Source organism: Panthera uncia, assembly GCF_023721935.1.
Source record: "Panthera uncia isolate 11264 chromosome B2 unlocalized genomic scaffold, Puncia_PCG_1.0 HiC_scaffold_24, whole genome shotgun sequence".
Classification (NCBI taxonomy): Eukaryota; Metazoa; Chordata; class Mammalia; order Carnivora; family Felidae; genus Panthera; species Panthera uncia.
Genome location: NW_026057580.1, coordinates 102,746,573 through 102,771,355, shown reverse-complemented (window position 1 = coordinate 102,771,355; position 24,783 = coordinate 102,746,573). Strand labels below are relative to the sequence as shown.

The 24,783-nt window shown below is 38.2% G+C and overlaps 1 protein-coding gene across 2 annotated transcripts in view; it reads right to left on the bottom strand.

The window, feature by feature from the left end:
• TAB2 (TGF-beta activated kinase 1 (MAP3K7) binding protein 2) overlaps positions 1 to 24,510 on the bottom strand; it is a 92,379-nt gene extending 67,869 nt beyond the window's left edge. Inside the window, exon 1 of one of the 2 annotated variants that reach the window (XM_049653039.1) lies at positions 24,427 to 24,510. The gene's annotated coding sequence lies outside the window, so the exon portion shown is untranslated. The remainder of the gene's footprint in view (positions 1 to 24,426) is intronic. The other variant, XM_049653038.1, reaches the window with a different exon arrangement.
• Between the last annotated feature and the right edge of the window lie 273 nt (positions 24,511 to 24,783).

Here is a 24,783-nt window from a genome sequence, read left to right as displayed (position 1 = left end):
TCTAATAACAAAATGCAGTCTTGTGGTTGGAGGTATGTAAAATTTTAAATATATTCATTTATCCTGGTTTCACTAAGGATTATTAGAAATAAATGCTGATTTCCCCCTTTTTGGAATCCTTCAAGATACTCATAATCCCCTCTCACCCACTAAACGTGAATGAATTTATCATTACATTTCTAGAGTGAATTCTACTTGGTTACGCTTTATTCTGTTAATGTAATGGTAGTTTCCATTTGGTAGTTTTATTAAGCATTTTTTGCACCAACTTTTGGGAGATTGGTGTGTATTCTTCTTTTATGTTCATATTTTATTATCATGTTATGCTGGCTCTGTACAAAGGACTGGGAAGCTTACTTTTTTTTCTCTACGCTCTGAAATGGTTATCTGGGGCTTAGCGTTCTTCCTTCAACCTATGAACATGTTTGAGTCTTAACCATCTTAAACATACATCCATGTATAAACTCGTGGATGTATTTCCTTACCTTAATTGGTATATATAATATACTGGTATATACAATATACTGGAAATACACAAAGTATTTCCTTACCAGTTAAGCCCTGTAACAAGTATGTCTTCACAAAGCTATTAATATGCTACTGTATTCAAGGCACTGAGGAAAGAGAATGAGCTACAGTTTCTGCCCCCTACATCCTCCTAAACAAGTGAGAAACACAAGCATACATACCAAAATCTGCATTAGCAATGTAAGGACTGAACACACTATGCTAGGCCCCCTGTGTCTTACCATTCATGCCTTTTGCCAAACTCCTCTACAGAGTAGTTATACTATGGCTTCAACTTTCTTTTAAACTGCCTCCAAGTTTCCTCCCTTGATAATAGTTTTATTCAAATCATCAAATACGATACCCTTTTCAGGATCGTCATCCACCATTTTGCAATAACTTAATTCCATAGTATATTTAAGTTTTCTTGAGTACTTTCTAATTCATCGTATCATTTGATCCTCATGAAAAACCAGTGAGGAAGCCTAGGTAGCTATTATTCTCATTTTGCAAGGTTTAGAAAATTGAGTAATTTACTAATCAAAACCTCAATTAGTGGCAGATTTAGGGCCAGAAATGTATCCGTGGCTTTCTAACTCCAGGCACAGGGTTCCTGCCTCTATGTTTTTGTTTTTTTTTTTTTTAATTTGAGAGAGGGAGGGAGGGAGGGAGGGAGGGGGGGAGGGGGGGAGGGAGAGAGAGAGAGAGAGAAAGAGAGAATGGGGGAGAAGGGCAGAGGGAGAGAAAGAATCTTAAGCAGCCTCCACACTCAGCATGGAGGCTGACGTGGGGCTTGATCCCATGACACTGGGATCATGACCAGAGCCGAAATCAAGGGTCAGACACTCAACCCACTGAGCCACCCAGAGACCCCCTTTCCTCTATATTCTATTAAGTTGACCGACTGATTACTAATTTGAATGATTACTAATCACTCTTTTCTTGAAAATTTTTCTGCTCAATAGCGTACACATTCTTCATTTTTCTAGGATCGTTATTTCTGTGCTTCTGGTTTGTCAAAACCATGTGGTGCAGAGTTTTGACACTCGTCCTTGCACGTCTTCCTCAGGCACCTTTTCTGCACTGTTTCCAGCATAATCGAAGGAGAATCTCCTTTAAGGTGTAGTTCAGTCCTTCTCTTCTACTGGATGAAATCTAAACATTCACAGCCGTAGAGTCTGATACTGAAAGGACGCTTATATATACTCTAGTCTGATGTCCTTACTCAATTAAAAACGTCAAGTTTGTATTATACAAGTCAGTGGGAGAATCTGAATAAAGGTTTAAGACAAAATTTGCCTTCTTAAACTATACGTAAAGTAAATGCATATATGTATGTACAGTAGATACAGCTAAGTAATTAAATTTTAAGAGTAATTATTGGACCTTATTTCATTTTTGCTAAAGACTTGTCTGTCCTTATTTCTATTTCTATTAAAGACTTGTCTGCTCCTATTTCTAAGAGATGTTATTTATGTGACAATATTAATAGGAGTTCATTTATCAAAGTAGATTAAAAAAAATCACAGAATAGCAATAAAGTTGAAACCTACTCAATTCTACATATTCATGAATTATCCATACTCTGGATTTTTATGTTTAAAATTTGTCTAAATGTATAGAATTTGAAGTTGGTCAGTTTTTTTTTTTTTATAATATTTATTTACTTAATGAGAGAGCGAGAGCGCACGCGAGCGTGAGTGGGGGAGGGAGAGGGAGAGAATCCCGCGCAGGCTCTGCGCGGTCAGTACAGAGCCCAGCGTGGGGCTCGATCTCACGAATCCTGAAATGATGGCCTGAACCGAAATCCAGAGTGGGACACTTAGCCAACTGAGCCACCCAGGCGCCCCTCCCTCCAGATTTTTAAGGTGAACTGGGAATCAAAATCATACCGCTAGCTGTGCTAACGCTTCCCACCCACATGCAGTCATGACCTGGACTACAAGGCAGAGAGGCAGGAGACTGCTTGCTGTAAAGCATTTAGAACAGTGCCGGCCTGCGGTAAGCATTCAAAGTGCGTCAGCCACCACGCGGCAGCTACAACTGCCATTTCCGTACGCGTTCACATCATTACAAATATGGCCACGTTAATGGCTCAGCCACACAAAGAATCCCGTCATGGTATAAGTACCTCACTCTACTCCTTTTCGGTCTGTTTTCCAGGTTTTGTCCCAGTTGAGCAGGGCCACAATTTTAATGCTCCAGGAACAACACCTTTCAACCACTCTCAAACCCGAAGTACTTTAATGTCTCAACATCAGAGACTGTGAGTTCTGAAAATTAAGAGCTTATTTTATTTTATTTTTAATTTTTTAAAATATAATTTATTGTCAAGTTAGCTAATACAATGTATACAGTGTGTTAAGAGCTTATTTTAAAAGGAAACTGTACATTCCACTTGTAAACTTTCAAGCTCATTCTACCAATATGGAACACTTGAAAAATAAAAGGGAAGTAAGCTTAAATTTAAAATCCTGCCCAAACTCGCTTCCCTCCTCAGCTTCCCATTTTTATCAGAAGTAGTAATTCTCTTTTTAGCCTGAAAACTGAAGTCACCTAAACGCTTCTCTTGCCTTTCTTTACCTCTCTTTCAAATTTCATCCATTTCATAATCAATATTCCTCAAAACACAACTCCTAAGACTCTCTTCACTGGATGTTATAATCAATACAGTTTACAATTACTTCCATAGTTCTGAAATCTAAAAGTACTTAAAAGATTTTTTCCATGACTCTTCATGTCGAAACTCCTCTGCACAGGGTGCCTGACTGGCTCAGTCGGGAGAGCATGTGACTCTTGATGTCGGGGTTGTAAGTTCAAGCCCCACATTGGGTGTAGAGATTACATAAAAATAAATCTTAAGAAAAAAAAACCTCATCTGGTAGTGGCAAAAATTTGCTTTGAACTGACTTACTGACTTAAGGCTATTTATAGGCTTAGTTAGCCTACTGTGACTATTTCCATGCTTCACTGCAGAAATAATTAGGGTTTAATTACTGGGTGATGCCTCAGACCTTGTTGGGGGCATTACATAATATACAATATAAATGTCACGTTTCCTTTCTAAAATTCAAAGAATTTTGAATTCTAAAACACAAAGCTGGTCTCGGGTTACAGATAAAGCACTGTGAACCTGTAGAGTATTATTCCAGGAATCCTAATTTAGGCACTCTCTTCTTAACTTTCTGGTACTTTCCCCTACACCACTGCATGCATTTCGGCCACCATGATTACCACCAACCCCTTTAAAGTTCTTTCTTAATACCTCCTGGCAATGCCAATTCTAGCCCACCCCTAACGCTACCCATACTATCCCAATCATCCAGCATCTAACTCACCAGACCCACAGCTTACCTCCCTGACACCAAAGTCTTCCCGCTTGACCCAGTGTAGTACAGCAGATTAAGAAATGCTCCTACCTAACCACTTTAAATATTTCATTCCTTTGCACAAAAACTTAACAAACTGGAACAGATACACGGTAAGAGGGTAAGGATAAAGAGTGTGGGATTATACAAGTTTTGGTTGCCTTGTAAACTTACGTTTATCTATAGTTGTAAAATAAAGAACTCCCTCTTTTTAAAACTTAATGAAAATTAAAAATTCTTCTAAGTTAACTTGTATTTATTCTGTATTTAAAAACAAAAGAAAAATTCATTAGGTTCCTCCTCTACTATTCACTTCAACTAAAACTCTTTGGTGGGGTTCTCAAGGCCTTTTCTTGTTTGGTTTCACTAGATCTGGTGCCCTTGACCCCTTTGGCAGTCTGAAGAAAGCTACAAATATCCTCTCAGCATAGTTTGAAATGCATAAAATACAATACATAGGATTACAAAGAAAGCCAATTTCACTAAAGTGTAATTATTTTTTAAAATATGGATGGTTTTAAATGCATAAGTGATTACAAAGAAAACCAATTATATTGAAAGTTACCAAGTATTTTTTTAAAACCTGTATTGGTGATGCATATATATATAGATACAGATATAGATACATATAGATATAGATATATATGCTTCTTTATTAACACTCAACAAAATAAAATCTAGAAGTCTAATAACCATAATTTTTTATTAACCTATGTAAATTATATTCAGAGATATCAACAACTGTAAAGTAATATGAAAATCCCTGTGCTTTTACTATTAGTAATAAAGTCACAGGCACTGCTTTACTGCTTAGAATCACAGTACAGATCTTCCTTGAGTTATGATGGGGTTACGTGCCAACAAACCCACTGTAAATTGAAAATACTGTTAGTCAAAAATGCACTGAATACACCTAACCCACCAACCATCACAGGTTAGTCCAGACTATCATGAATGTGCTCAGAACACTTACACCTCATTTGGGCAAAATCATCTAACACAAAGACTACTATATAATAAAGTGCTGACTAGCTCATGTAATCTATTGACTACTGTACTGAAAGTGACAAACAGAATGGCCGTGCGGGTGCAGAATGGTTGTAAGTGTACCGGTCACTCACCCTCGTGATTGTGTGGCTGACTGGGGCAGCGGCTCCCTGACACTGCCCAGCATAGAGAGTCCAGCACTGGGAATCGCTAGCCAAGGAAAAGATCTAAATTCAAACTCTGAAGTGAGATTTCTATTCAATGTGTATCTCTTTTTCAGAAAGTTGAAAAATCATTAAGTTGAACCACTGTAAATACGGGACTGTCAGAAGAAACTGCTAAATTGCAGGTACAGGTTTCTGTTAGTGAAAACATAAAGATGTGGAGTTTTTTTCTCATCTAAGTGCAGGGATTCCTCTAAATTCTATCCTCAGACCTCTTCGGTTTCACGGAACCTAGAGTAAAACTCTACTAAATCCACCTACCTTTATTTCCCACTCGTCCTCACACCCGTAGGAATCCAGTCGGGCTTGTCTGAACATGTTTAACCCAGTTTTCCTTCCTGATTACGCTACTGCCTTGGCTTAGAATGTCATTTCTCCATCTCGATGCTTATCAAACTCTGACTTACTCTCCAAAACCAATTCGTTTCATCTCCTTCTTGAATTCTTTTGCTACTGCTTCAACCCACATGGATCTCTCTATTCTTAGAACTCCCACTGTACCTGTAGGTCAGTGCTTCATGATCTAACATTTAATCAGTCTTCTAGTTTCATTTGTGTGTCTCTTCATCTAGGTTATAAGATCCCTGGGGACATGGGCTATATCCTTGTAAATAAGACACTGCTTACATATAATATAGACAAACAGAATGTAATCGGTAAGGAAACTTCTCATTAATCATTAAATGAAGTATTAGAAAATCATCTGACAACTTTAAGTATATAAGAAGATACATCATGAAGGCGAAAAATTCCACGAAGCAACTAAAAGACAATATAAATTAAATAGTTCGCCTCAGTCAGAACCTAGATACTCCTATTATATTAAAAACTTAGAAGCTTATTTACTAGGTAGTACTGAATCCCAAGTAATAAATCAGGAAAGCAGTGCTAATGTAGACATAAAACAATGATTTATTCCACGAATATTTGCTAATAAGCACCTACTGCATGCCAGACACTATTCCAGATCCCATGGATTCAATGGTAAAAAAACAAAATATCTCATACAGGAATTTACTGTTAGAGCTTGGACTAGAACCTAGGGTTTCTGACTCTTCATTCCGAAGCTCTGGGAACAAGAAGCCATTTCTATCTTCCAGAACAGGTTAAGTGTGGAGCAAGGGGAATGTTCCCTATTTCAGAAGGGAGTACATCATATAAAAACATTATAAAGAAACATACTTGTAGCTACTAAATACATATGTATACATACACACACACACACACAAGTAAAACCTACATAGTGCATATATATTGTAAAAATCTCTATACACAAAATCTATAAAAAAAAACATTTTGGGATAAATTTCAATTATCTTATGTAGCATATTTATAACCAATGAAACTAGATGAATGAAGTGTTACACTACTCATTGATTAATGCTTTAATCACAAACACCTTACATAAAGTTTTGTTTTTTCTTCAAAGAGCTCTACCAAGTTGCCTCATTTATTTCAAGAAATATAAAAACTTATGTATCAATATCCCAGAGATGGGGCGGGGTGAGGTGGTAGGAGCGATGGTGGTAAATATTATTCTAAGTAATCTTTCTCATTGGAAGAAGAGGAGGATAATGGGAATGTGGGTAGGAAACAAAGATGGTTTCCATACAACACAATTTCTACTGCTGATTATAACCAAATAGAAATGACTTTTCCTAAAGGGAAGTTCTTAGACCAACAGCACTGGAATTCAGAGTGAATGAGGGGGAAGACTGGGGGGTGGCGGGGCAGGGAAACTGGAACAAGTAAAACTAAATAGCCTGACGATGCTATGCTAGGAACCCAAGTTCTCTGTCTAAAACTTATCTGTCTCTCACGCAGTAATTGCCTCTCCAAGACAGGCAATAGGTTTTCTAGAATTACACAGTACTGAGTTTTAGGAGAAGGTAGTGACAATGAGCCAGGGAATTACAGAAAAGGTGCTAAGCAGGAAAAGAGGAGACTTAAAGACCAAGAATTTACAACAAAAGAGTCAAAGTTAGATACAACTCAGAAAAGAGTGGGGTCAAGAAAGCCAAATGAAAAGAAGCATAACGATAATTATTATAAAGTTTTAAGTTTATTATTTTGGTAATAATTTTATAGCTATGTTATAATTGAAAAAGTTTTCTATAAACCTCTAACACTTATTAAGCATTTATCACATCAACAATTTCAGAGAAAGATTCTTCCTATAAACTTTATTAATTTGTTATGGACTAATGGGACATATATGTACATGTAGATACATACATACGTACATATATACATACACATACATGTACAAACACACTATGGATTTAGAGATAAAATACCATGGTTGCAAAAATAACTGTTCTCAGGGCGCTTAAATCTGCATTGGAACAGTAAAGGCTCAGGGTATATTTGTCTTGTAAAGCTCAAAGGAACAAGAGTATATGAAAATGATTTCAAAAGTATAATTATTATTGAAGAGAAACGTGGCCTATAATTGTACCATCTACTTGGAAATGGGGAGAAGGACTAGGTAATAAGCGTGCACATGAAAATCCTATGAGGCATGTAACTAACTGTGGGCTAAACTCTAAGCTCAGCTTCCTATCTGTAAAGCGTATGCATTCAATACAAGTCTGGGCCAAAGTTGAGATGATTTTGCATAAATCCATTACCACTAGGACAAAAAGAACAGATAACAAAAGGCAAAATGTGTGTCTCACTGACTTTGGGTTAGTAATGTTGCTATGCGCATTCTGTCGGAGTATAATGTTCATTGAAAGCAGCAACTGAAAATGTAGTACTCGGAAGAGACATATGACCATAACCCACACTCTGGAATCTCAAACACTCATTTGCTTTCAAAAGCAAGGTTATGAGCTTTAAACTTTAGTAGTAGGTGTTCATGCATTCATTCACAAATACTTACAGAGAGCTTAAGTGCCAAGGCATTGTACTAATGCTGTAAAACCTGACATTTAGTGGGAGAAACTGAAAAGTAAACAGAATATTGTAACACAATTTGGTAAATTGCACAACAGAGGAACTAAAAGTGCTAGAGACACATAAATTTCTTTATCAGTACGAAAATATTGTATTAGAGGGGCACCTGGGTGGCTCAGTAGGTTAAGCGACCTACTTTGGCTCAGGTCATGATCTTGGGGTTCGTGAGTTTGAGCCCCGCCATCGGGCTCTGTGCTGACACCTTGGAGCCTGGAGCCTGCTTCAGATTTTGTGTCTCCCTCTCTCTCTCTCTGCCCCTCCCCTGCTCGCACTCTGTCTCTCTCTCCCTCTAAAGTAAATAAATATTTAAAAAACATTTTTAAGTATAAAAAAAGAAAGTATCATTAGAGTTAATCAGTTATAACAAAAAATATTGTGGCATTTAAAAAATATTTTCTGAAACACTTTTATATGAAGTAAACATATCTGAATGGAACTCAGAAGATCTGTCTTTCACCGATTCTGTAAATTGAGGCTCACCCTCTCCCTTTACCGATTTAATTTTGGGCCTAAGTCAGAAATCGAAGTCTTTTCCTTGCTAGCTATTTTGCACTCCTGTTTTTAATTTTTGTTTTTGATTTGTCTCCCTGGCTGACCTGTTTTACCTACAAAAGAAATCCTGCCACAGAAAGCCTATCAGGAATCTAAATAGTGTCAAACCCTGTTCACAATACACACAGAAATACTTCCTTTTATAAAGGTTTAGGACAAACCTCTGAAAATAAGTAAGACACACTACTATTACAGTCATCTGCCTATCAAAAAGCATGGCTAAATACAGTATTATAGGGAATATATATCCCCCCCCCATCACATAATTTCTGGTGCACGTCACGTAATGTCAGATACACAGCAGTCTGGTGATAAACAGAACCAATCCAAATTTAAACAAAGTTCTTCACGTGGTAAGAGAATACGGCATTTTGCTAACAGATAGATAAACTTAGATAACAGTCCAGTAAAAAGGTGGTAGGTATAGTTTTTAATAAATATTACTATAATTTCTCATATGTCAACTCCATTGATAATTCTCAAATTTCTAGTCTGAATCTCTTGCTAGAATTCTATTTTGTATACCCAATCACCTACTTGTTATCTCCAGTTACAAGTCTAATAGGCCTTTCAAAGTTAACATGTACAAAACAAACTCTTGATTGCCTAGCGCAAACTGGCTAGACATCACTGTCTTCTCCCACTCAGTAAACAGCAACTCCATACTTCCAATTGCTTGGGCCAAAAATCTTAGGAGTCACCCCTGACTTCTCTTTTATGCCTCAGATCCAATTCATCAGCAATTCCTGCCCACACAAGGTTTGAAACATGTCCAAAATCTGACCTCTTCTCACCCTTCCTAGTCCAAGTTACTATCCTCTTTCATTCGGATTACTGCAAAAATTTCCAATATGGTTTCCCTGCTTATATCTTGGCCCCGCTCCCATAGTTTATTCCACACAGCAGCCACAGTAAATCTTTAAAAAGGAAAGTTACCATTAGTTAACAGTTTAATGAAGAAAAACCATGACCTATTAATTGATGTAGAAAAAGCACTTGATAAAATTCAATACCTGGTCATAATAAAAATTCTTAAACTAGAAACAGAAAGGGGCTTTTTCTCAATCTGATAAACAGCATCTACACAAACTTTCAGCTAACATATACCAAATGGTGAAAGACTGAATGCATTACCCTTAAGATCAGGAGCAAGACAACCTTGTCTGATCTCACCACTCCTACTAAACATAATACTGGAAATACTAGCCAGAGCATCAAGGCAAGAAAAGCAAATAAAAGGCATACAGATTGGAAAGGAAGAAATAAAACTGTCTATATTCACAGACACATTAGAAAACCCAATGGAATCTGCAAAAAAAAAAAAAAAAAAAAAAAAAAAAGACACCTAGAATATTTAGCTTACTGAGGTCAAAGGATACGGGGTCAACTAACAGAAATCAATCATACTGCTAAAAACTAACAATGAACAACTAGAAACCAAAATTAAAAACATAATGTTATTTATAATTGCTCCAAAAAATGTACCTAGGTAGAAGTCTAACAAAACATGGACAAGGTTTGAGTATTGGAAACTACATAATGCTGATGAAAGAAATCAAAGACTACCTAAATGCATGGAGAGAAATGCTGTGTTCATAGATTGAAAGACTCAAAATAAAAATGCAAATTTTCCTCAAATTAATCTACACATTTAATGGAGTTCCTAGCAAAATCCAGGATTTTTTGCAGGATTTTTGTAAAATTTTATGAATTTTACATGGAAAGGAACTGGAACACCTACAAAAAATTCTGAAAAAAGGAGAATTAAACTGGAGGAACTTCGATACCTGATTTTAAGACATACTGTATATAGCTGCAGTAATCAAGATAGTTACTTGTGGAGAAACAGACACAAAGATCCATGGAACAGAATAGGGAATCCAGAAATAGACCCTCACAAGTACAACCAACTGATTTTTGACAAAGGTACAAAAGCAATTCAATGGAGGAAGGATAATTTTCAACAAAGGGTGTTGGAACAGACTGGTGAATATCCATAGACAAAAATGAATCTAAATCTAAACTTCATATCTTAAATAAAAATTAAGTCAAAATGGATCATAGATCTATATATTCAAGATGTAAAACTTCTAGAAAACTTTTAGAAGAAAATTTGGGATCTAAAGTTAAGCAATGAGTTCTTAGACTTGACAACAAAGGCACAATCCACAAAAGGAAAAAAAAATGGATAAATTAGACTTCATTGAAATTATTTTTTTCTTGCTCTGCAAAGGCCCATTAAGAAGATAAAAAGATAAGCCACAGACCAGGAGAAAATATTTACAAATCACATACTTGACAAAGCATTTGTATCCAGAATATTTGAAGAACTCACTAGGGTGAAAAGAAGAGAACAAAAAAATCCCATTGAAATATGAGCAAAAGACTTGAACAGATACTTTACCACAGAGGATATACAGAGAGCAAAGCACATGAAAATATGTTCAACATAATTAACCATTAAAGAGATGCAAATGGACGCTTTAATGAGATGTTACTCTAAACCTAATAGAATTTCTGAAATAAAAAAATACAGTACCAAATGCTGGTAAGGGTGTGGAGAAATTGATGTCTCATACATTGCTGGTAGGAATGTAAAATAGGGCAGCCACTCTGGAGAAGTGGCACCTTCTTAAAAAGGTAAACATATATTTATCACACAACCCACCAAAAGCACTCCCGAGGACTGACCCCAGAGAAATAACAATGTATTTTCACACACACACAAACTGTACAGTTTTATTTTTATAAACTAGAAACTCATAAGACTGTCAGTCCATGGTTGAACAACTTGTGGTACATCCATACAATGGTATAGTTCTTTGGTGTTAAAATAGAATCAACTATTCATACACTCGTTAACTTAGATGGATCAAGGGCATAATGCTGAGTAAAAAAAAAAAAAAAACAACCAAAAACCAGTCTCAAAAGATAACATAATGGATGATTCTATTTACATAACCCTCTTGAAGCACTAAATTATAGCGATAAAGAACACGTGGTTGCCAGGGGTTAAGGTCGGGGGGAAAGGTGTGACTATATAAGGGTAACACAAAGAGGTTTTTTTGTGGTGACAGAAGAGTCCTAGTTCTGTATCCTGACCGTGATGGTTACACGAATCTTACATATGATAAATGATAGAGTCATATATATACAGCTGCAAACAAATAGACATGTTCTAAGAAGGGAGAAAAAAAGCACATAGATCATGCGTAAAAACTCTTTAGGGCTTCCTATCACATCCTGAATAAAATCTAAAGTCCTTCCTACAATCTAAAGACACTATGAGGAATACATACTTGAATCTCATCTACCCTTCCCCTCGCTCTCAGCTCCAACTAGTGTGGCCTTCCTGCTCTTGGAATATGGCAAGCACTCCCCCCCTCCCCCCCAAACGCCTCCGCACTTGCTATTGCCTCTATTTGGACAGCTCTTTCCCTTTATCACTTCATCAGGTACCTACTCAAATGTCATTTAATTAGAGAATTCTTCTCTGCCTCCCCGCAATAAAGCAATGTCTTGCTTCTCTTTTCTCTCCATAGGAACCTTGAAAACAACAAAAAGAACTCAGATATATTCCTCACTTGTTACTGCCCTGGTATGTCTTACATCGGTAAATGGCAGGCACTACACTATATACCCAGGTACTCAAACCAGGCCATGCGTGATCATTATGACATTGTTTTACTTCACACTCGGTACTCGCTTCTCAAATTCATTTCCTACTCTGCTCTTTAATCCCTGACTTAATTCATTAATTCAGTTCCTTATCCAAATACATGGTTATAAGGCCTGCCCCTGCCTTCCAAGCCTAGCTCTTTTCTATTTTTTTAAATTGATTTTTGAGAGAGAGATCACTAGTGGGGGAGGTACACAAAGAGGGGGACAGAAGAGCCGAAGCGGGCTATGCACTGAGAGCAGCAAGCCCGATGCAGGGCTCGAACTCACGAACCTAGAGATCATGACCTGAGCCAAAGTTGGACGCTCAGCCAACTGAGCCACCCAGGTACCACGTCCTCCACCTTCCCAAGCCTGGCTCTTTTCTAAATATTCTCTACACTGCAGCCAGAAATACCTTTTTAAGGATGTTAATTTAAGCACTTGCCTTCCATCATTTATAGAATGAAGGCAAATCTACTTTACAGAGCAGGCAGTATCTTCATGTCCTGTCTTCTAATTTTCCACCTCACTTCCAGTAACCCCTCACTAGTGCCTACACACAGTGAAACTACTCATAGTTACTGAATATGTATGGACTTTCCTGTTTTCACCCTTTACACATGTTGTTTTCTCTGAAATAGCCTCTCTCCTCCCAGCTTGTACTCCTTGTCTGACATACGCTTAGATTAAGCTTCACCTTTCCTATGACGATTTCCCTCTCCTATTCCTTTCTCACTCACTGAGTCAGATGCTCACTCCTAGAGACTCCTAATCTATAACTCTCTCATTGCACGTGTTACAGAATAGCATACTAGTTTGTATACATGTCTCTCGAAGGCAAGAACTGTATCTTATTCCTCTTTCCGTCCCCCTCACCTAGGAAAGTACCTAGCACATGGCAGAAACTCAAAACTACTCCAAAACTATTGGATAAGTGAATTAGATTAACTAATCAAGAATGCAGAGATGAAGCATAATGGAAGAATCAGGCAAGATTCCTTGGGTTTTACACAGGTGTGCAAAGGCTGTGGAGTTTCTTTCTAGTCTTCCTATCACGTGACAGCCTAGAAAAGTTGAAGTACTAGTCCTGTAGTTTGGTTCAGGTGAAGATCACCCGTTCAATCTTCCCATGAACCAGCACTCCCGAAAGAGCACTCCCTGTTCCACTTGCACACATACAGGAACGGCTCTGAACAGTAATCCTGTCAATTTACGCCGTTGTTCGTGAGGGGAAGATGTGAAAAGAATGAGGATGTCTCACTCGGGCCAGCCAATCACTTCGCCTAGAAAAATCCTGAAAAAGAAAAAGAGAAGAGAAGAAAAAAGAAAAGGCAAGCTGGCAAGCCCAACCAACATGTCAACACATTTTCCTATGTAAAAAAGCGTAATTGTCCATGTGGAAATGAAAGGGTTTTTTTGAAACTCCAATTTCCAAGTTTATTTTTCCATTTCCTTAGAAAATCATCATAAAGTGGACATCAGTACTTAGTCAAGTACCATTCGGGTACATGCTAGCTACAAGGTAAACTGCAAGTTACTCTCAATGCAAATATACGGTACCTGTATTTCCACCAACTTTTGTTTGACGATGGTTATCTTAGGTATCTCCTAAGTACTTGTTCTCTTCAATCCTAGCAACTACTTGACTTCAATGCCTACACACATCTGCTTCAGTTCCAAAGAGTAAATGTCCGTGTTTATCAGGTCACTAATTGCCTTTTAAAAACTAGCCAAGCAACTATACATACAAAGTGCTCAATGAATTAAAGTGGAACATACACAGTGTTCTGAATTCCTGTCAAAAAAACAAGTTTTTGTTTTTGTTTTTCTTTTGCCTATATTGCTATCTTCTCCACAATTATTTTCTAGGGATGACTCAGTACCAATAAAAACCTATGATCAGGAAATGCTGGTATAAAAGACAGGATAGTTCAGATAGTCAAGAATATGGAAGCCAGTATCTATCTTTATCTTATTTTACACCATAGATTTGAATGTTATAAATTTTTTAATGTTTATTTACTGGAGAGTGTGTGTGTGTGTGTGTGTGAGAGAGAGAGAGAGAGAGAGAGAGAAATGGGGAGGGGCAGAGAGAGAGGGAGACACAGAATCCAGAGCAGGCTCCAGGCTCTGAACTGTCAGCACACGCTCTCTCTCTCAAAAATGAATAAACATTGGGGTGCCTGGGTGGCTCAGTCGGTTAAGCCGCCGACTTCGGCTCAGGTCATGATCTCGAGGTCCGTGAGTTCAAGCCCCGCGTCAGGCTCTGTACTGACAGCTCAGAGCCTGGAGCCTGTTTCAGATTCTGTGTCTCCCTCTCTCTGACCCTCCCCCATTCATGCTCTGTCTCTCTCTGTCTCAAAAATAAATAAATGTTAAAAAAAAAAATTTAAAAAAAATGAATAAACATTAAATAAATAAATAAATAAATAAACAAAGGGAGGCTTCTTCAATTTAAATTCTTATGCAACTGATTATTGATTTGCTACATGTAAGATGAACTCTGTTGCAAAGGGCAAAAAAGCAAAATTTGTTGGCCTAATTATTACTAGCATTAAGTGATCCATCTAAACAATTTTGAAAACATAATTTTCAAAATAATAGTATTTGAGGAAAATAAAAATGGAACCTTTGTGTCTATAAATAATCCTATGCACTACACATGACTTTGCTAAAAGAAAAACTATTTAGCTATAGAAAGGACACTGGAAAGACCAACACAGATCTCATAATCCTCTCTGCAACAATGTTATTTATTCGATGATAAATGGTTAGATCTCCACTATCCTTTGTGCTTCTAGGTTCACACCACAGACCTCACAAAAACTGCACGTTTAGACAAAGAGTATTTATTACCTCTAGAGCTACTACCAAATGTTCTAAACATACTTATTAAAGTGCAGGCAATTATTGATGGATTGATTGATTGATTGGTACATACTGCTTAACAGTAACCATAGCAATTGGACTTACAGTTCAGTAACAGGTTATTTGTATTGCTGCAATACCAGGAAAAGTTCTGAGGTTTACTGGATGATCAATAAACAAATGGTATTGTTGGGGCACCTGGGTGGCTCAGTCGGTTAAGTGTCTGACTTCGGCTCAGGTCATGATGTCACTGTCTGTGAGTTCGAGCCCCACGTCAGGCTCTGTGCTGACTGCTCAGAGCCTGGAGCCTGTTTCAGATTCTGTGTCTCCCTCTCTCTCTGACCCTCCCCCGTTCATGCTCTGTCTCTCTCTGTCTCAAAAATAAATAAACGTTAAAAAAAAAATTAAAAAAAAAAAACAAAACAAATGGTATTGTTAATATGTTAAAATATTACTTACGCAAATAGAACTGAATACTAATTAGTAGAGCAAAATATTCTACAACAATCACATCAGTTCTTTCAGTAGATTAAAATAAAAAACTTTTAGGAAAAAAAAAAAATCAAAGCATCCAGTAATAAACGTTGGGCAACTCAGCACTATATCCGTTTAGAATGTGAAATACAAACACAGAAGAGTATTATCGAAATAACTAAAAAAAAAATTGACTAGGAATTTAAAACAGAAAAGGTACAAAGATCATTCTATATAAAGTAACACAAGATTTTTTTTAGGTAGCACAAGTTTCATAGTATTATATTTAACCTCATATTTAAGGTGTTTTCAAATATGACCCATGTCAATTTTCTAATGCTTTTCATTAAAAAGAACTTAATTATGAGTCTGGACTACTTTCAAATGAAAAATGTAGGCTTTTTTCATAGGAATGGGTAAGGAAAATACAAAGAAGTTACACATTTATTTTGTAATGAAAAAATAACAGTGATGTTTGTTTATTTCATCCTTGGTCTAAAGAGGAACAGTAAATTAAACTGTATAGAAATTACTCCCTTTTCATACTATTTATTGAAAACAATAAAGGGAGTAAGTACCCTGAAGGAAAACCCTAACAAAGCAAAATTCCAAAAGTAAAATTATTATTTCTAATTATAAGCTAGATGTCTAATGTAAGTACAAGAATTTGCCTTGTTCTATTTTAAAGATTAATACCTCAAAAAATTAAACTGACTAAATAGAAATTGCTCAATATGAAGCTAACAAAGTTAGAGGGAAGAAAAGCTGTCTTGAAAAGCACAGGATATCATAGGATATATTTTACATTTTGACTATTTATCGATGTCTACTAGGTTCCATGTCTGTATATAAGTAATATAAGAAATACAGATAATGTGATTAAAACTCCCATGCAAGTTAAGTATTAGTGTACATACTTATTTTTCTAAAAAAAAGTCCTAGGCTCAAAAAGTCTGAGCAATTAATCTAAGGCCACATACTAATAGCAATACAACTTGGGAGCTGAACTAGGGCTCATGTGACCTTAAAGCCCAGGTCTCTTACTAAACCTCGCTGAACCTCACCATGGTAAAAGCTAAGATAATTAGCTAAAGGGGGTGGAGGTTGACAAGCTGACCAGTTAAGAGAGATCAACTCAAGTCAAAAGTAATAGTTTCTTCAGTTGCAGACAGAATCAAAACTAAGTAAACTCCCTTCGGCTCCTATCTCCCCAGTTGATATCAGAATTAGTTTTTGTTGATTCATCGGACTAAGCACTTGCCTAGTGTGAGAACCAGGTTCTGTAAGGTCAAGTTGCTGATTTCAAGTTTTAGTCTGTCTTGGCAAGTATTTTCTCTCATTGATAGGGAATGGAAAACCATTGCACTGAACTGCCATTGGCTCTGTAGGGTTGACGCAGGCGGTCATCTCTGGCCTGCCCAGCTGGCAGGCTGACAAGAAGCAACCTGTGACATGCTCAGTTTTGCTAACACTGAAAAGGTGACCATTAAGGTAGGCCAAAAGAAATTTTCCTAAATATAAATGTTAAGAGTAAACCTGTAAGGTAACACTCAAAATAACTGAATATTATGTAACAATTCAGATAGAGGTACAGTTAATAAACCAGGGAGAATTTACTAATTTACTAATTAAAATTTACTAATCAAAATTTACTAATTTAGAATTTACTAATCGAAAAGGACTCTGTCACATAGTTTTTTGGGGAGGGGGCAATAATTCGCTCATTCTCCCAGAACGTGTCTTCTGCACCAAGTAAGCAGGCAAGTTAAACGGTCAGAGTTACCTCCAGAAATGTTTAAGACTTTGGTGGTAGCACTAACCCCCGTAATAGATCTAGGAATGTGACACTGCTTTGAATTGTTTTCGTAGGACTGGCTGAGGGTACTGGTTGCAGGGGTCACTCGCTTTAATGTATTAATTCTTTTGAATAATTTATTAATAACTACCAGTATTCATGTATTTCCACCAAAATCCTTGTTAAATTCTACATTACTCTTGCTTCTCTCCTGTCTTTCTCTGCAGGACCTTCCCAACCTCTATTTTTTGGCTTCTGTGACTTATACTAGGACTGTTTTTGTTTTTAAGTGAAACAAGAATGTCATTTTCTTTAACAACGCAATTAAAATACTACAAATTCTTACAATGCCCTCGTCTATGTTCTACCTGTTTGTGGATAAATCAGACTTTCTCTCTGAAGCCACTCACACTGACACACTGTAGAAGTATCCCTTTTCAGTGGCAGGTTATTACAGTTCAAAACAAGCCAACAAACAAAAACCACAAGAATATCAAAATACTCAATTGTATGTATTTCTATCTCATTTCTAAAGCAGTACTGTAACATACCAAATTTGAATATAAAGCAATGAGGAGCAGTTTTTAAAAAGCCAAGAAACAGTTTGTGTAAATGACTAAATGTCTTAGAAGTTGAAAAACTCTTTAAGTTTTAAGAAAGGTAAAATTACTATTCATTAGGCAGAGGACAACTTGCCACAGAACAGGAAAAAGCTGGCTGATGGTAAGATTTAAGCATATGAAAAATGGTTACTGTTAAAAGTAGGGTGGGGTGGGTTGTTTTCTCTTTTCTGTGAAAACACCAATATTCCCCACATCGTAAGAGTGTAAGAACGTGACTGAGCCATTTAACTCATAAAGCCAGTATAAATCGACAGTTTCATCAAAAGTGCCCTAAAGAGAGAAGCTTAACTTGTCTTTTAACAGGTAAGAGCATGTAATTATGCATGAACTATATTTTCTGCTCTACTTGTAAACATTGCTATTCACTTTTTCACTTTAATGTCAACAACTTCATAGGACTAGGTTAACAAATGCCAATCTAGCTGCAAATAACTGATTTCTTCCTCTCAATTTCTAGGATATTTTTCAAATTTTTGGCAAGATTCAAAAACATGGCATTCAGAAGACCTTGCCTGACATCTTGCCTGACATTAAACTACAGATTCAAAGATTTAAGTCCAGTACTGTCACTTTTCAAACTCAGAAGTGGCTTACTACCAAAATGAGTTGTGATACAAAGAAAAACTAAGAACTATTCAACATCGAACACACATTTGTTGAGCTCTTAAGTAGAGGCCAGCCACTAAAGATATGGTGAAATTAAGACTGAAATGAAAATAAGCCGTGGTCCAGGGGTGCTGAAGTGGCTCGGTCGGTTAAGCCTCCGACTCTTGGTTTCGGCTCAGGTCATGATCTTCTGGTTCTGGGAGTTCAAGCCCTGCATCAGGCTCTGTGCAGGCAGCGTGGAGCCTGCTTGGGATTCTCCCCCCCTCTCTCTGCCCCTTCCCTGCTCCTGGTGTCTCTGTCTCTCTCAAATAAATAAATAAACTTTAAAAAAAAGAAAAGAAGCCATAGTCTGTCCTTGAGAAGCTCGGTTAGTGATCTCCCAGAATAAAAATGAAAAATACTGCAATTTGGCTATCCCACTCTTCCCTCAAAAAAACTCATCAACAACTTGCATTCTTTTATCCTTGTAAAAGTTTTCCTTAATACTTTCTGAACTCTTTGATTACACCCTTCACACAATAAGGAGTAATGAATGAAAAAAGCAAACGTTTATTGAATACTTACAATATGCTACGCTGTACTAAATGTTTCACAAGTATTTGCATAAACGGGAATCTTACCCAATATTTGTATTTGTCAAAATGCTGTGATCCAGCTTGTCACCCTAAATGACAAGCTATGTCACAATGTTCCTTCACCAGAAAAACACTGTAGGTTTACTCCCAATATCACATTGACTAGACAACTGTACAAGTGTCCCGGATAGTACTAGTGACTATAGGTTACAGGTATATATTAATTATCCTTATGCTATCAGACAAGAATGCTTTCGCTGTTCAAATGAAATATATATTAAACAATGCCCCACAGAGTGTGAGCAGAGCTTCTTGGAAGGGTCACCAACTTCAGGTATATTTGTTTGACAGAACTTTCCCATAAGCAGTAAACAAAAAACGTTACAATTTACTGAACCCCTCCTATGTATTAGATAATTGACACAAAATGTGTAATTTATAATCACAACCACCTTACTGATATCACAGGCATTTTAGAGAGAAGAAAACAAGTTCAGAGAGGCCACCAAATTGTAATCTGCTCCAAAGCACAAAGCTAATCATTGGCAAAACCAGGATAGCAGATTCCAGATTTTCTATTGAGCCACAAAGCAGTTTTCTGAAGTACTAACAATAGAAAATTGCTATTGGGGTGCGTGGGTTGCTCAGTCCGTTAAGCCTCTGACTTCCGCTCACGTCATGATCTCACCATTCGTGGGTTTGAGCCCCGGATCAAGCTCTGTGCTGCCAGTTCAGAGCCTGGAGCCTGCTTTGGAGTGTGTGTGTGTGTGTGTGTGTGTGTGTGTGTGCGCGCGCGCGCGCGCGCGCCTGCCCCTCCACCGCTCGCACTCTCTCTCAAAAATAAACATTAAAAAATTTTTGAAAATTGCTATCAACTGAACTCTAAATTTTTTTTAACGTTTATTTATTATTGAGAGACAGAGAGACATGGAGCCTGAGCAGGGGAGGGGCAGAGAGAGGGGAGACACAGAATCCGAAGCGGCTCCAGGCTCTGAGCTCTCAGCAGAGCGCGACGCGGGCTGGAACCCACAAACTGCAAGACCATGACCTCAGCCGAAGTCGGTCGTCCAACCAACTGGGCCACCCAGGCACCCCTGAACTATAACTCCAAAGTACAAACATAAATATGTTCACAAGTTATTAAGTATATTTTTAAAGAAAAAAATTTATGTAGTGGATAGTTTTTGCTTTTGAAATCAAGGATAATGTCCATTTCACGGTTGTGAAAACAGCAAATAAATGATGTCCATTCTCCAACCCCCTTTTATTTTTCTCCACAGTACTTTTTTCTCCTAGACAATTCATTTTACTCATCTGTCTTCTACTACTAAAATGTAAACTATACGAGGTCAGCTATTTTGTCTATGTCATTCACTGCTGCCATCACCTGCATCTCAAAGGTCCCTAGCACGCAGTAAGTGCTCAATAAATATTTGTGAACGAAAGCTTGGCATTCAGTAGCCATTTAGTAAATATTAGTTTATTTTTCTTTCCTTTACTATGAAAGAAACACTAACAAGACTAACATAAAGCTATTAAAGGTCAAAAAAAAATTCATCACTCCCTTGATACCAAATTTTGAACTGGAACAGATGATTAGAAATGCAGGAAGAATTTATTAAAATTTTACATTTAAAATGTTGAGCAAATCAAAAGAAAAGATATTCAGCAATTTATCAGGCATCAAGAGATAAGGAAGGGGTCTATATAAATTATATTTTGAACAAATGCACTTTTTAGTGCCTAAACTTTAATCCAATTTCAGTTATATTTCATTGATATTAATATCTATGATTTTAGTTTGTGGCAATTGTGACCTGGATCTTCTTCTGAAATATCAAGGTGTCAGCTGACACTTTTTACTGTGCTTTTAACAGTAGCTCATTCCTTTTCTGAGGACTAAGAAATTAGAAACGAAGCATATTCTGTAAAATGAGTCAATAAAACTCAGAGTGAAAAGTCTAAGTGAAATGCTTAACTTTAATGCTAGAAGGCTAGTAGTTATACTTAGTACTAAACATTGTTTTGAGGGATGGAATAGTTAGAAAACAAAGAAAAAGAAAGCCATTCTTAATCTATGACTCTATCAAGATCATAGTCAAGTTTAGTGGTCAACAAAAGAGAATGCTAAAAATACAATACTGGCTACCCCTAAGATACTTCCTCTGGTTTTTAAGCTTTCTGATTAAGCAAGTGTCCTTGATTTCCTAGGACCAGAATCATAAGAAATGAAATGTTAAACTACTGTGTTTTGGAAATATGAGCCAGAGGTAAATAATATGAACAAATATACACTTAAATTTCATACAATTTCAATGTCTCCAAATCCTTACCATTTCTATAAAATAAGATGATATACATATGGCCAAAGTCTCTCAAAAGATTCAGAGCAAATCTCTTCAGTACAGTTCAGCATGATCATTTTCCTATGCTTGGTAGCCACCACTACCCACATCTACGTATTTCCAGCTGCCTAAAACTCTTCAGCTAATAATCCCTTATCTCCTCATTATTATTTCGCCCCAATCTTCACATTGGCCTCTGTTATTGCCTCATAATCCTTTTATTACAGACAGTCCCAGTCTCAGATGGACCAAACAGAGATGACAGAAGTGAAACAATGAAAAGTGCTACCACTATTCTCCTCTGGGTGATGGGAACCTGGCCAGGTAGAGATATACTGCAATCGAAGCCTTTCTGAATCAGTTTAATTTACAAACGTTACATATTGGCAAGATTACCAGGTACTTTTTCTCCAAAACATGTACAAAAGACAAAATTTCCGTTGATGATTGTTTGTTAAAAATAAACTTTTAAGTCTTGATCAGTTTATGTCTCTTAAAAATGTTTTAGAAAATTCTGACATTCCTCAAGGAATTTTTGGCATGAAACATAGTTTCGTGTAAATGGTCTACATTACACCTATTTTTCAAAATGCGGCATGTTTACAGATAGATGTGTATATCTCATCCTAAACAGTATTCTGAAAAAATAATTTTCCTTACAGAGAAAATGACAGAAATAGAATACTTTTATTTCTGTCAAGACACAGACTAATCACATTAAGACAATTTACCCATATTACTAATACTAATGAAGGAATACTCAAGGACATTAACTGGGGATCTGGGTAGTGCTTGCTTAATGCCGCAGAGTTTAAAAACTTCATTTCATTAGATGCAGTAATTAAACAATCCTTAGTTGAAGGCAGGTGCTTCTTTCCATTAAAGAGAGGACCAAATATAGATGTTATTGCAATCAAACAGGATTGATTTAAGTTAAAACGTATTTTTCAGGAAATCTGTATCCGAGGAGACTCCCATCATTACCCACTTCTTAATGAGTTACAAAAGCACAGTCTCTACCATTTGACAGTTCACTGAAGAGAAGCTGAAGGGCTGCATTTCATCATTGTCCTTTGAGAATACTTTCAAACTTAGAAAAAGTTATTCCATGCACCCAAGAGAAAAATGAAATAATGGAGTCTGTTCGGGGGATGACTTATTCATCTAATTAACACATTCAACTTTCAGTTGATCCTTCAAAGATTTAAATCATAAGCACCCTATATTAGAAACTGATTAGATTTAAAGGAGAAAAAACCCCAACAGAAGTTCTGAATCACTGGAATTTTTGCTCTATTTCCTGTTAACACACTGATGGTACCATCACTCAATACATTTGTTCCATACACGTTTTTAAATGCTTCAGGATCCCTTTTAAACTAACTTGGCCCTAATTTAATTTGTAGCTCATTTATCTGACAATTCCTTCCATTGTTTCTAATTTAAGTGTTCAGCCAAAACATACAATAAGATGAAAAGCATGTCTTCCTTTATTAGAAAATGCAATGGTTTCAAAACTAAAGTTTCAAACTGCAGGTTTATTAAAACCAATCACGATTTCACGGTTACAAAAAAAAAAAAAAGGTGTCAATACTCTGCTACTGTATAAAGAAAAGTGTGGCAACCAGTTAATAGTGTAAAAACTGAAAGCAAAAATTCTACTCCATGCCCACCAAAATTCTCAGCCAAGTCTGAAATTGCATAATAAGCAACATACTCTTTTAAGTGAGCTAAAGCACAGCCCCAATTCCTTTTATAAAATGTGAATCAACCTGACCCTAAAGTTCGAACCTTTACAAACTTACCTAAAACAGACAAAATGGATGCAAAATCATACTGCCTTACCGTTGCCTCAAATACGACCTTAGTGTTCAAGAACTTTCCAATGAATAAAAGGCTCTTAAAAACAGCCTCGCATGGGGGACCTGAATTTCACGAGCTACTGAGAAACCCCTGTGAAGCTGCAAACTCCCCTCCGCTCTCCTGGAAACTCCTCTTATCAGAAACATTTGAAGAATTTCTCCACAACAATTAAGCGGACTTGAAGAATGGAAACCTAACATCTCAAATATACTATATATGGAATGAAACGTGGCCAAACACATAAATACAAACTCACACGGTCCCCGAAACTTTGGTTTACAGCTCTGCCTGAGCAATCCGACAGCATCAGCAACAGAAAGATACACCTGTCACCTGTTCAGCACTATCCAGACCCTTTCAACCTCCCTGCTACAACCACAATCTTAGGGGTTGGAGATAGATCGGACGGAACACTAGAACTCTCCAGTGAAATCGAGGGGGCCGCATATTCAGAGCGGGGCTTGCTCCCCATTTCAAGAAGGCTGCAGAAAACCAACACTGCAAAGGGAACGAAGTTCTCCCCCCCCACCGTCGCCACACAACTCTTTCAGTCTCTAACCCCAACACCCTGGCTAAATCATCTTGACCGGACTACGGCTCCCCAAAAAGGAGTTTTCCTTCCCCCACCCCCATCTCACACATGCCTGAGGGGCGGGCCGGGGGCACGGGTGCAGGCAGGGGCCCTCCCCACCCCCTGGCACCCTCCCCTACCCGGGGCTCTCCCCGGCTCCCGACTGCAATGAATGCCCCCCTCCCCCTACACACAAACTCCCCGGAGCCCAGGCCCGGCCCGACACTCCCCACCCCCACCCGGTCGGGAGGACTTGGGGGGCCTCCCACTCTTCCTCGCCACTGGGGGAGGAAGGAGGCGGAGGGAGGAAGAGTGAGAGGAAGAAGCGGACGCCCCGCAAGGGCCCTGCGAGTCAGCGGAGCCCCTTCTAGACGAAAGGGGAGTGCGGGAAGCTGAGGGGAGAGCCGGGACCGGGGATCCCGCCGAGGCCCGGCAGCGCTGTCCGTTTACCCTTCGCCGCCGCCGCTTCCCCCTCCTCCTCCTCGGCCGCCGCCGCCGCCTCTCCCACTAGGGCAGCCGTCTCCACCGTCGCCGCTGCCGCCTCCACCACCACGGCCGCCGCCAGCGCCGCCGCCGCCTCCGATTCCACCCGGCAGGGGGGACACCTCAGCCCTCCCTCCCTCCCCGCTCAGCCCCTCCGATCGGCCGCCGCCGCCAACTCCCTCCGGCCGCCGCCGCCGCCGCCGCTCGTGGCTGAGGGGGAGGGGAGGGGAGGGGGTCGGGCTGGGTCGCCCCGCCGGCGGCTGCTGCAGATCAAAAACGCTGGCTGGGTGGCGTCGCCGCTCCCCGCTCCTCGGCTCCGGCTCG